The sequence below is a fragment of the Lissotriton vulgaris genome, chromosome 8 (assembly GCF_964263255.1).
Source record: "Lissotriton vulgaris chromosome 8, aLisVul1.2, whole genome shotgun sequence".
NCBI classification, from domain to species: Eukaryota; Metazoa; Chordata; class Amphibia; order Caudata; family Salamandridae; genus Lissotriton; species Lissotriton vulgaris.
Genome location: NC_141696.1, coordinates 1,545,828,047 through 1,545,842,226, shown reverse-complemented (window position 1 = coordinate 1,545,842,226; position 14,180 = coordinate 1,545,828,047). Strand labels below are relative to the sequence as shown.

Genomic DNA, 14,180 nt, shown 5'->3' with positions numbered 1-14,180 from the left:
CTTCGGGAGGAATGTAGCCGGCTGTGGGGGTCCATGGCAGCTCGCGGTGGGGGCATCACCTTCATGAACCTAGGGTGCCCTGTGCAGCCCCCAGGGGCTCGGACAGCAGCTCCCCCTAGGGCCTTCCCACTGTCCACCTGGAGCTGGCTCCTAACTCCAGACCCCCTTGTGCTCCCCTTACCCCCAGTCACTTCCTCTGCTCCTTCCGACCCCGGAGCCTGTTGCCCCGGCCCTGCTGCCTTCTGTCACTTTTGATGCACCAGACGCCCTACTTGTTCTGCCCTGATGTGGAGCTTGCTGTCACTCATTATGACCTGGGTGCCATTGCCCCCCTGAGGCTTCTGCCGCGGTCCAGCTGTACTGCCCGTGCTGCCACTGCTAGTTCTGCTGCTGCCACGACCCCCTGTGGCCGCCCTCCTGCTGTGCCCTGTCCTCTGTCTTCCCTCTCTTGCCCCTGTCTCGAGCACACGCTAAACCCTGTACATAGCACCCGACCCCTGGAGGGCTGGCACCAGGAACTACTGCTATTCCGCCGCTTGCTGCAGACCGCCGTCTGCCTGAGGAAGTGCAGGAATGGCTTGCCCACCTTCCAGGTGCCCTACCCCGGCCGGGACACGCTGCAGGACTTCCAGCGGAGGGAGCCCTACCAGTACTTGCACTATGTGCACTTCAAGGAGAACAAGATCGAAAAAGCTGTCTCAGCAGCGCACACCTACTGCAGAAGAACCCCAAGCACGAGATGACCTTGAGGTACATGAACTACTACAAGTCTTTGCTGGACGTCGACGAGTTTCTGATAGATATCGAGGCTCACGCCTATGAAGCGATCTTCTTGAAAGCTGTGAAATCCTACAACAGCGGTGTCTTCAGCAGCAGCACCAACAGCATGGAACAAGCCCTGTCCAAATATTACAAGGCCTACGAGAACTGCTCAGCGGGCTGCGAGGCTCCTACGAGGTGAAAGAGATGAAGGACTTCTATCCAGCCATTGCCGATCTTTTTGTGGATGTCCTGAGGTGTAAAGTGGATTGTGAAACCAACCTGACCCCGAATGTCGGCGGCTTTTTTGTGCAGAAGTTCGTAGCCACTATGTACCACTATCTGCAGTTCGCCTATTATAAGCTGAACGACTTCAAGAATGCGATGCAGTGCGTCTCCAGCTACATTCTCTTCGACTCCAAGGATGACGTCATGCAGTGGAACCTGGTGTACCACCGCTTCTACAAGGAGCAGTCGAACCTGCAGGAGGAGGACTTTGATCCTCGAGAGGAAGCTGTTTGGTACCACAACTGGACCACCATTCAATGGAGCATGCTGGAGTTTGCTGAGCACCATCTTCAGCCAGATGATGAAATGGAAGATATGGCAGACGAAGACACACCTTCCGACAGTGAGTTCGAAGTGGACACCTTGCACCAGTCCAGACATCCCTTATGGTGATTTAAGAGTTCTTAGACAACCTTAGAAAGTCTCTTAATTGGTAGTTATGGAGAGCAGCCTTCAGGAAACCGGGTGCATACGTGTGAAGTGGCGGCGGAAACCGCAGTCGAACCCAATGGAGGACTTCAGGAAAGTGCTGCTGTTGAAGGAGAAAGTGTCCGGTGGAATTCAAGGAAGGATTCTAGATGAGCGGTACATGCAGCAGAAGGGACAATCTGTCACCCTTGACTCTGCAACTGTGAGGGCCAGGCGAAGCTGAGGATCACCAGAAGCCGGGCACGAGCTGTCCCGCAAATTGATGTTGAGTGCTAAGGGGTCGGTGTTCAGCAGGAGCACCAACAAGGTCCAGGGGAGTCAGGGCAGGCCCTGAGCAATCAGGGGAGCCCAATAGAAACAAGTGTGACCCTCAAGTAGACCCACAATGCAGATGCACTGGAGTCACGAGAGGACCTCAAGCAGCTCACCAAAAGATGCAGGCCACAATGCACACAATGCGGTGTGGCTGAAGAGTCTGGTAACTGGAGGTGCTCGAGGTTGGGGCTAATTGGAGCCCAAAGATCTTCTTGGGGAGAAGCCAACAAACCTTTGCAACTGCAAGTTGGATGCGGTGCCCATGGGTTCGGTTATTGCAACCCTCACGAGGGTTACTGGCTTTAAACTTGGTGAGAGGACAGGGCAGGCCTCATAAGTGTGGAAAACCACCACCTGTGTTGCAGAGCCCAAGGAGTCTGGACGAGCTCAGGATCTGCAGACCGGCCTACTTAGTTGTGGCACCTGCAAATGCAGGGGAGTGGCTCCTTCACTCCAAGAGAGATTTCTTCAGGTGTCTTTATGCTTCACAGGCCTTGGATGGTTTCTGTATGATGCACAGGCACAGACTATGCAGCAGACTGGAAGGGAGACAATGTCAGGCCCACACGAAGTCAAGCGAAGTCCAGAGTGCCCAGACTGTAGAAGAGCAATGGTGTCTGGTCTGAATCTTATCCCACTACGTATCTAGGGACCTACACCCAGGTAATCCCTTAAGTACCCTGGGGAAAGGGTTGGGAAGATTCAGGGGAACCTCCCAGGGGAGGGTCTGGACAGGGGGATGGTTACCCCCATGTCCTTTGTCCAGTTTCGCACTAGAGCGGGAGCCAATGGCTCCCAGGACTGGTTTTACTGGACTATGCCAGGAACACCAAATTTGCCCCTCATGCAGACTGAGTGGCGCTTTCAAGCGCACCAACCCCATCCCAATACACTGAATCCTGTATGGGAGGTGGTCACACCTTCCTGTGACAGGATGCCTATTCTGACTTCCCCTGCTCAAGCTTGGCTCAGCAGCAGGAAGGAAGAATCGTGTGTCTGGGCTGCAGCAACCATTTTGTGCTGTCTGGGTCAAGAAGGCTGGTACCGAGAACACTGAGAGCCTAACGGAGGGCTCTTCCAGTGCTTGGAATCATTCTTCCCACACCGTTTACGGTATGGGAATATGATTCCACCATGTTTGATTCCAAACATGATAGGATTCATTGCAGCCATTTTTTAGATGTTCATCGCTTAATTACACGGTGTCCCTCTATATAGTATATGGCTGCTTCACTGACAACCCAAGAGAATAAACTCCATTGGCTGCAGGAGTGTACCCTCTCACTTTGAACATAGCACTTTCTCTTTAGGATTGCAAAGCCTGCTATAGGGGTGACTTATAGATTTTAAGTTCAGAGACTCTTGATATGGGAAACCTATATCTTTAGTAAGTGGTGCTAGCACCAACTTACACAAGCTTCAATGGCAGGTCTATGGTTCCATTTTGAATGGTCTTTCATAGCTGGCATAATACATGGTTCAGATGAGAGAAAACAAGGACCCCCTGGGTATCAGTAATACACAGACTCCTAGGGCAGGGTAAAAATCAATGTGGAAAAAAACTCCTAGGCCATCAGCTAAGTATGTGAACAACTAGTCTAAGACCAGTAGAGAAAAGAAATATCAAAAAATGAAATGTATATTAAAAAATATATATTTAATTAACATAGATAAAAATCATATAGAGACTCGGACACATAAGTCAAACTATATGATACAGTAAAAATATAGTACATTAAAATTCATCAACAGACTTCAAACACGATAAATACAGGGCATATAAATCATACTCGCATATAGATCAGACAAGTAACAGATAATAATACATTCAAAATCATCAATGACATAGGGAACATTGTAGAATTATTTATAATTCTATGATATATTTTTATCTATGTTAATTAAATATATATTTTTTAATATACATTTCATTTTTTGATATTCCTTTTCTCTACTGGTCTTAGACTAATTGTTCACATACTTAGCTGATGGCCTAGGAGTTTTTTTCCACATTGATAATACATGGTTCAGCCCCTGGGAGACCTCTGGGGTCCCTATGCCCTGGGTACCTTAGTACCATATACTAGGGACTTATAAGGGTACCCCAGTATCCAATCATGGATGTACCTAAGTACTGAAAACAACAGTTTAGGGAGACAGCAGATATACTGGGGTCCTGATTAGGAGGACCCCAGTCAGACTAGTCATAAACAGCTTAGAATCGGGCAAAAAAGTGGGGGGAACCATAGAAACAGATCCTACATTCACCACACAGTAAACCGACATGAATTACGCCCATATGGGTAACTTATGCAAAGGGTCAGTTCAACAAATTAATAGGGCATATACTGTTAATAAGTAAAGTTGTTCTTTTATTCGTAATGGTTTTATTGTGCAACAATGGTACAACAGTCAATATCTGTATATATATACTACAAATGTGTAACTTTGTAACTCTGTACTAAATGTTGTACTTAAACTCATGCACATCCTCATCTGTATTGTTGTCCAAGTATGTTGAAACAAAAATCAATAAATATTAACGAGAAAAAAAAGAGCAGATGATGGGGAAAGTAAATGGGAACGAGTCACTTGAGAATAAGAGCGGACAGGGGCAGCTCTTCCCAATGAATGCAGTTGCTCAGAGGAGTAAGTATGAAAAGCCAGCTTACCTCATAAGAAAGAGGCAGCATTTTAGGCAATGACCAGCGGCATACAAGTGCAGAAAGGCTTACCTTTGGCACACAGGAGGACTCCTTAGCAGCAGAAGACTGTTGTTCTGAGGGCCTTTTGCTCATGGTCAGTACATGGTTCAGCTCCCTTTAATGTTTCTGGGATATTAGAGGAATTGGAGAAACGTGAGTCATTACTGGTTGTAACATGAGCAGCATTTCATTTTAGAGTGTAAAGTGGGACACCTTTAAAAATACTAAGCATTTAGTCACCAAACCCAAGGAATAAATGCACTTATAGAACTCACTGAGGGTTGCAGTATATCAGTTAATGATGAAAGCTTTTGTAGAGGGAACTGCTCTGGGTATGTTTTTTTCTCTACCTTGTTATTGAATTTGTTTGGTAGACTTGAATTTGTGCTAATTTTTTTACAGTTTGTATGTCAAAGCATTCATTTAATAGTGAATAAATCTAATTTGTATTCAGTTTCTGTGCCACTAACTCATGAGATTGTTAGGTAAAGAGTAACTGCTGTTGACACAATGATTGCTTCACAGATGTCTTGGTTTCTCAGTAGTTCAATTCTGTGCACATTTGCTCACAGGTATCATATAACCTGATTTAAAGTTGGGTGAAGCGAGATTATTTAACACCCAAAAGTGACGACAACCCTTTTCCCCAAGCCAACGGTCCTCCCTCCCTATTTAAAGTCAGGAGAATAGACATCTTTCCTTGAACAAAGGCCTTGTTGGCTCTGTTGATGGAAAGCTTCCTCACGCAGCACAACACAGAGTATGGGCTGCCTGATGAAGATCATAGCACAACCCACCTTATTTATGGTAAATATTGTGATGTGTTTTTTTTACTCTGATACCTGGCAGTATAACTTGGCAGTGAAAGGACGAAAAAAACACATAGTGACAATCACACTGAGGGGAAAAAACTCCCTGAATTTTGGCGGTGAATTGTTATCGTTTCCAATAACAAACTCACTTTTTGAAAAGCAAAAACTGTAGTAAATTTTGGAGAATGACCATCAAAACTAACAGCTGCTGTCCACTAAAAGTTTAGTACCTTGACAGTAACTGATGGGCCAGGTGTGATGTCTAAATTTGACGAATGGTAGTTCATCTGCCAAATACAAGCTCAGGTCCTTAGTTTCTGATCAATGGTTAAGACGGTATCTTTGATTTTGGCATATCCATGCTCTGCTAATTAGATCACATGTATCTTTGTTTTAGTTTTATATTGTGCATTTGGGACCTTCAATCTGTCATAGAAATATACATGGGAACATTCATCAAGGAGTTGTTTTACTTGTACTCTCTGGCCTGAACTCTTAGTTCCTCTTCAGCCTTCCCATTGCAAATCCCAGAAAAGTGGGTGGGCCTTTCAGTCACTGTTGCCAAACTGTGGAATTCTCTTTCTTTATATCTCCTATTGATTCCTGATAGCCAGGGTTTTAGATTTTTTGGACAAACAAGGCTATTTGTTAAATAAAACCTTAACCTCTAGCTCCAGCTCCCTCTACCTTAGCACCAGAAAACTGCAGTTGGTATTGCTGTCCCCTAGAATAAATAAAAAAATGTCTTTGAAGCTTTCTTATTTATCCCAATAAATGCTGCGGACATCACCATTTAATGATAGATCTCTTTATGCCAGTGTCAATTCAATTCAAAAAAGCTTTATTAGATTTTAATAAAGTCATATAAGCACATGAAATTGCATGATTTTTTAAACAATTAAAAATTAAAAATCAAGTTAAAATACTAACCCCATCATAAGGTAAAAAAAGCCTTGATGTATGTATGTATGTACCTTTGGAGAAATCATCTGCCAATAGTTTTTCGATATTTTATTGCACATTTCAAGTATCCAACTGTAGACCATGTAATGTTATGTCGGTGTCAATTCATGCTGTAATTATTGGATTACACACCAAGGTTTTGGTTTTAATCTATTTTGTTACTTAAGTCTTTTTATTACCATTCGCTCAGTGCTTCTGACCTTTCACAAATAGTACAACAAATTAGAACACATGTTTTCCATACCATCTTTTCCGTATTCTGTTAGTAATTTCCCATGATATCTTAGTCTGGTGGTGCTACACCTATGGGAATTAGAGGGCTCCATTTTTATATATTTATATATATATATATATATATATATATATATATATATATATATATATATATATATATATATATATATATATATATATATATATATATATATATATTATTTCTCAACACGCTTTGTTTCCTCATCATCCTCTCTATACTCTGTCTTAATGTCTCCTGTATTCGTTCCAGCGTCCCCAAATTTTGTCCCATATTCATCCATTTTGTTAGCAGAGTCATGTTTACTAATTTTACCTGTGTTTCCTGCTGTGTGTTAGGTAATTGGATTACAGATATCGCTGTGTCTATTATAATTAGTGTGGTGAACGTTGTTAGTGGATGACTAAGAACGTGCTGTGGATCTCGTTACAAGGTTGCTAATGTTTTGGTCCACACGTGAAAAAAAACTGTGGTCATTAGATTTTTTTGTAGTATTTCTGTGCTAATGCGCTGTGACTATAACAATTGTGTTCCTGGCTTTTGTTACTTCATTTCCATTTAAGAAAACAAACTGATTGTTTTTAATGCGGATATTTGTATTTTTTGGCTCATAAAAGACTAATGCTTATCTTTTTTTTGTCCAGTAAGTGAAAGAAATCCAGAATAAAACAATGGTCAGAGGAATATCGCTGACACCAGGAATTGCATTTCAACTTTTGAGACACTAACTCCCTGAAAAGTATGAAACCGTTTTCAGAGACTTTACTTCACTAAAGAAGCTTTGCAATTGTTACAGATGTGCGCCCCTTGCACAGCCATTTTCTGTGCAGAATTGGTAGCAGACACCATTGGAATGATGCATGCCTGATGAATGTGACATAGTACTTCACAACAAAGGAGTAAGGAGTATCTCATGAGTATGACTGCATATTAACATTCCAAGGAACTATAATCCACCAATTAACCTTCGAAGGTGAAAGACCACACAAATGTAGACAACTTAATAAATCATTCCAGGCTAAAGTAACTCTGAAAACAATAGAAAATGTATACTCTTGAAAGTACTAACCTGGACAGACACAGGAGAAGCTACATGCATTTACTCAATGTCTCTGTGTCTAAATAATTACATCCTTGTAACAAAATCTTAATGTGTGGATAATGGAGGAGGCGCACAAATGTTCTATATGTGACCGATTTCTATAGAACTACCCATCTGGAAAAACATCAAGAAGATTGCAGCATATTAAAACAATCAAAATCTACAGTGTTTACCAAGAATTTTATTAGAAAAAGTTATTTGATGGCAGGCAAAGAAAACGATACTGAAGAAAAAACATTTCAATGTCTTGAATGTAAAGGTTATATCCTAAACGGCTCTCTTATTGGACAAAAGTCAGGCTATTCTGAACCAAGACCTTATAAATGCAGTGAGTGTGACCAGATGTTCACCACAAAGACACAGCTGTTGATAGATGCACCAACTCATACTGGTGAGAAACCATGTAAACGTTCTGAATGCGACAAGGTTTTCAATCAAAAGGGTGAACTAGTACTACATCATAGAAATCACACTGAAAAGAAACCATATAAATGTTCTGAATGTGACAAGACTTTCAAGCAAAAAAGTGATTTATCATCACATGAGAGAATTCACACTGGGGAAAAACCATATAAATGTTTAGAATGTAATAAGGCTTTTCAATACTCAACTCAGCTGATAACACATAAGAGAACACACACTGGTGAGAAACCATATGCCTGTTCTGAGTGTGATAAGTGTTTCATCACAAAGGCCAGACTAAGAGTACACCAGAGAACTCACACCGGTGAGAAACCATATAAATGTTCTGAATGTGAGAAGGCTTACAGTTCAAAAGAAAATTTAAGGCTACATCATATGTCTCACAGTGGTGAGACCCCATACAAATGTTCTGAGTGTGAGAAGGGCTTCAAAACCAAACGTTATCTAATAAAACATCAGAATGCTCACACTGGAGAAAAACCTTATAAATGTTCTGAATGTGACAAGACTTTTAAGGAAAAGAGTGGATTATCATCACATGAGAGAATTCACACTGGGGAAAAACCATATACATGTTCTGAATGTAATAAGGCATTCCGTCATAAAACAGTTTTGATAACACATCAGAGAACACACACTGGTGAGAAACCATATAAATGTTCTGATTGTGACAAGTGTTTCCGCACAAAGAGCCACCAAGTAATGCATCAAAGAAATCACACTGGTGAGAAACCATATAAATGTTCTGAGTGTGACAAGTGTTTCTTAATAAAGAGCCACCTTGTAATGCATCAAAGAAATCACACTGGTGAAAAACCATATAAATGTTCTGAGTGTGACAGGTGTTTCCACACAAAGAGCCACCTAATAGTGCATCAAAGAAATCACACTGGTGAGAAACCATATAAATGTTCTGAATGTCAAAAAGCTTTTAAGGCAATATATGAACTAATCCACCACCAGAAAACTCACACTGGTGAAAAACCATATAAATGTACTGAATGTGAGAAGGCTTACAGTGCAAAAGAAAATTTGAGGCTGCATCACATGTCTCACAGTGGTGAGACTCCATACAAATGTTCTGAGTGTGGCAAGGGTTACAAAACCAAACTTTATCTAATTCGACATCAGAATGATCACACTGGAGAGAAACCTTATAAATTGTGACAGAGCTTTCACTCAAAAATATGGGCTGTCATATCAGAGAAGTCGCAAGGGAGAGTACCATATAAATGCTCTGTATGTGGCAAAGCTTTCATTCTGAAGGCTGACCTATTAGTACATCATAGATGTCACATTGGAGAGAAACCCTGCAAATGTGAATGTAACAACTCAAACATTCTGAAGAAATGGCTGACAACCAATCGGAGAACTCACTGGGAGAGAAACCTTATAAATATTCTGAATGTGAAAAGGCTTTCAGGCTAAATGATTATCTGTGCACACATCAGAGAATCCACACGGGGGCACCATATAAATATATTGAATGTGACAAGGCTTTCAAGCAAAAGAGTCCTTATCAATTCATCAGAAAATCTACACAGGGGAGAAACAATATAAATGTTCGGAATGTGTCGAAACTTTCATTACAAAGAGTATGCTGGTAATACATTAGAGTATTCACAGTGGTGAGAAACCATATAAATGTTCTGAATGCTTCGAAGCGTTCATTCAAAAAGGTATTCTGTTGTATCATCTTAGAAGACACACACCTTTACTAAATGTGTAGATCCAGAGACAAATAAGATAATTTGCAACAGAGAAGCCATGTACATTTTCTTAATGTGTCAACGCTTTCAAGGAAAAGGATCATCTATCACTCCACCTGGGAAGCATAAAGGAAATGAGGTAGTGGCAGATGCACATCAAAAGTGTAATTGCAGTTTAAATACTTAAATTGATATTCTACGTGAGGCCAGGGTTTTGCTGACTGATCCAGCGTTATGGCAAATAAAAGTAGAAGGCGTTATCCCACCGGGTAATGCCCCCCGATTGCACAGCCAAACTCCCGAAAGGGGTTCATCCGATGTTATTCAGCAGATGGACAACGGTTGAAGTGAAGTACTGTTTATTCAAATCTATTGTTTTGAGATCAGATTCAAATTCCCTTCAAAAGGATAGTATTGTCATTGTTGAATAAACAGTACTTAACTTCAACCATTGTCTATCTGCTGAATTACATTGGATGAACCCCCTTTCAGGAGTTTGGCATGTTTTCCCCTGTTAAATTTTGTCAGGTCTGACTTGACGAAATTTAAAAAAACGCTGATATATTTTTTCACAAATTGAAAATATCGGATGAGTTAAATACCTTCAAACTCGTAATTCCGACCCATGTGTATACAGGGGTTAATATTACGAGCAGTATGACATTCAGCGTAGATTGAAATCATGTAAATAATCTGAATGCAACAACATAGAGATATCACTAATAATACACAAATTAACTCAAACTAATGTGAAACTGTATGCATTTTCTGAATGTGGCAAGATCTTCAAGTAAAAACGTCCTCTCTCATGGCATCAGAAAGTTCACACTGGGAAATCAGGAAATCCTCTAAGTAGTTTGCATTTTAACAAGAATTTATACCTGATACAAAGCTGATGGAGGCCCAAGTATTAAGGAACCTTGCATGCTACAATAAACCATCCTTCATCTACAGAGGCACTGGCAATAGGAGTAACCTTAATGATCAGATTACTGTACAGCATGGGAAGATGGGAATAAGTACCGATTTTATCATTTAATGTGGCTATCCAATGCACATTTCAAAACTATTATAGAAGACACTCGGTACATGGAGATAAATTGGGGGTAGACGCAGAATAACTAAATAACCATTTAAGGAACAGAGCAGGCAGAAATAAACTAGACAATCGAGCAGAACGTAACATAGGGTGAAAAGTACATGGTACTACAGAAACCTCAGTGATTAAAGTAGAGGGATAAATAGGTATATGTGGTCATGAAAACACAAAATGAAACCCAGGAATGGTAGAGTACTCTCAACATACCAGGTTAGTTGACATTCTACTACATGATTTACCAAATGTGTAGAGAAAAACTGAATGATCAGAAGTATGCAGAATCTGCCAGACAAAAAAAGTACAGCAGACTGTAGCCACTTTACCAGATTCCAGTATCGTCCTATATACTATATTACAGGATGGCAGAAACACTGGGACCATGAGCTGGAGAAAATGATAAAATTACAATTATTTCTAAACTGCTGTTTCACCACCACATTCTGCAGTGTAACTAATTCAAATATATAACATAAAATGCATCTAGGTTCTTTAAGAATGGTTGAGGATTTTCACTTCAAGCTGCTACCTATATTTTGTGAACATGGATCAATTTTGAAGACATTATTGAATTAACAGAAAATCTTTAATTGGATCTGAAAGCCAGTCAATGCACCTATGAAGAGACTCCCTTCTTTGCAGTCCCTCATTTGCATGGCCACTTGTGGGTCTTGGGCTCGCAGTAAGGAAATATATCTGGTACAAAGAAATCTGAAACAAAGGGACAAATCTGTTCCTGGAAATGTTTTTAAAGTGAGTAATTCCCTCCATTCACCTGAGGGTGCTTGAATTTATTTATTGCATCACTGCATTTTGACAGTTGTTTCTCTGAAAATCTGCCTTTTACACAATTTCAAACATTCAGAGAGCTACTCTATATGCAAGTATTTTCCTTGAGGTGTAATTAGTGTAAAAAAATCGTGGACATGTGGCAGTAATACTTAACGCAGCCTCAGATGTGTAACAAGATCCATGTCAAGTTATATTTTATACTTTGTAAATGCCTCCACCTTGGAAGCGGAGTATAGGACCCAGTTTACAGAGAAGGGGCTGAAGAGATGCTGAAAATTACAGAATTGTTGCATGGTTTTTTACTGGGTAGAAGGTTGTTGGTAATGAATACATGATCAGATGTATCTGAGAGATGTGAAGGAACATTGTGTTCTGCTGCAGTACAAACATATGCATTACAGTTGTCCCTGACAAGAACGTAGACACCAATAATTCTGCAATAGAAAAAAATGTTATTCTACACAACAAATATGTTGGTAATATTTGTATTGAGAACACATTGAGACACTTCAGAGAGAATAAACATTCAAAGAAGATTAAAGTATACGCAGTGGTGGATTAGTGCAACGGGGGTTCACTGCATATGTTATTTTGTTTTACATAACTATGTTAATGATAATGTTTAACTTAACTGTCAATGACCATCATTTGCTATGTCTATTATGGCAGATGTTTTCTGGGTTAAGCAGCTCTGCCCTGTACTTGTCCATTGACACAATAAAATCTGTTTAAAAAATAAAAGATTCAAGTATGATTTCATTTGGGCGCTGCTGCTTTCTGACCTATTTTCGGCAACTTTTCTATGGTGGTTATAGCAAGGATGAATCTTATCTCAGGATTTGGTTAATCTGGCCATGCCATTAGTGAACAGAACTGAGGATCACTTGTTTTTAATTCCTTTTAGATTTATTTATACTTGAATTTCCTCCAATTTGCAGAGTGACAGAATTCAACCATGAAGGGCGGTTTTTCTCAATGTTTCTTCTGATACATTAAACAAACTGTACATCATTGCTGGTTTAATTTTCCTCACCAGAGCTTTCTTCACCCACAGCCATATTGAACTTTTATGAGCAGCATTTCAAATTCTATATAGCATGAACTGGATTCTGAGCAGTATCTGTACACGTGCATGGCAGTTGCCTGATGAGATGTCCCTGGCATAGAAGAGACGTGCATTTGCATCTCTTTGCTTTATGCATAGCCTAGATCTTTTACGAACGCGGCATTGATTGTCATTATCTTTATTTGGTGAGTAAAATGCTATAAAAGTACAATAAAACGATATACATTATTTCAGAATGAATGAATGAATGCTTATTTGTCTCGCGCAAAAAGAACTTAGCCCCCAAGGGCGTCAAGGCGCTATCAGATGGAAACGACAGAGACATAACCTGAGGCAGAATATCAAAAAGAGTGGAAACGCTCAGAGTATCAGAATTAATAAGCTAGGGAGAACAGCCATGTTTTTATAAGTTTGCGAAAAATTGTCAGGGATGGTTGTCTGGCAATTTCCGGCGGGAGCAAATTCTATAGTTTGGAGGCCAACAAGGAGAATGCTCTACCGCCCCATCTCGCCTTGTTAACCCTCGGAACCATGAGCAGATTTTTCGAAGCAGATCTAAGGCATCTGCTGGGAGTGTAAGGTGTCAATAGGGATTTAACCCCTTCTGGGCCTGATCCAAAGAATGCACTCTGGGCAAAACAGAATCTTGAATGATATTCTCCCCTGAATAGGCAACCAATGCAGTTCTCTTCTAGCTACCGTCGCTGACGATCGCCTAGGCAGCTTCAGAACTAGCCTGGCGGCCGCATTCTGGGTTACCTGAAGTCTTTGGATCGCTTTCTTATTTATACCACCATAGAGAGCGTTACAATAGTCGATCCTGGACAATACCAGGGCTACCGTAGATTGTTTACGCACCTCAGGGGAAAGGAAAGGGGCGATCTTCTTTAGGGTCCGAATAATGGTACAGCAGGTGCCAACCGTTTTGTTAACCTGTAGGGCAAATGACAGGATAGGGTCTATTGTAACACCTAGATTCTTGGCGAATTTGGCCGGACGAGGGCAATCGCTCAAGGAGGTAGGCCACCACTCCTCACTCCACAGATCTTGATTCCCACCAAAGACCAGAACCTCAGTCTTCTCACCGTTGAGCTTGAGAAAGTTCCTTATCATCCATGATGATACTGCTTCCATACAGGTCTTGAATTTTACAGCACAGTCTTGCCCCGACTGAGTTGTCGAGACAAACGATCTGCGTATCATTGGCGTAGGATAACACCTGATATCCAAAGTCTCTTATTATTTTTGCAAGGGGGGTCCCGTAAACGTTAAAAAGAACCGGGCTAAGCGCCGAGCCCTGTGGGACCCCACATTGCACCGCGTGGGTAGGGGACATATAGTTGCCAAGTTTCACTCTTTGCTGTCTCTGGTGCAAAAAAGAGGACAGGAGACTCAGGGCACTACCTTCGACCCCTATCCTCCTCAGTCTGTCCACCAGAATAGAGGGGGATAGGGTATCAAAGGCTGC

At 41.1% G+C, this 14,180-nt stretch overlaps 2 pseudogenes across 1 annotated transcript in view; both read left to right on the top strand.

Moving 5' to 3' along the window:
- Positions 1 to 12,387, top strand: part of LOC147700332 (uncharacterized) — a 72,774-nt pseudogene extending 60,387 nt beyond the window's left edge. The window contains exon 3 of the transcript XR_015299401.1: positions 7,169 to 12,387. The product of XR_015299401.1 is annotated as an uncharacterized LOC147700332 (transcript). The remainder of the gene's footprint in view (positions 1 to 7,168) is intronic.
- Positions 255 to 1,440, top strand: LOC147700333 (endoplasmic reticulum protein SC65 pseudogene; annotated as a pseudogene).
- Positions 12,388 to 14,180: the final 1,793 nt, after the last annotated feature.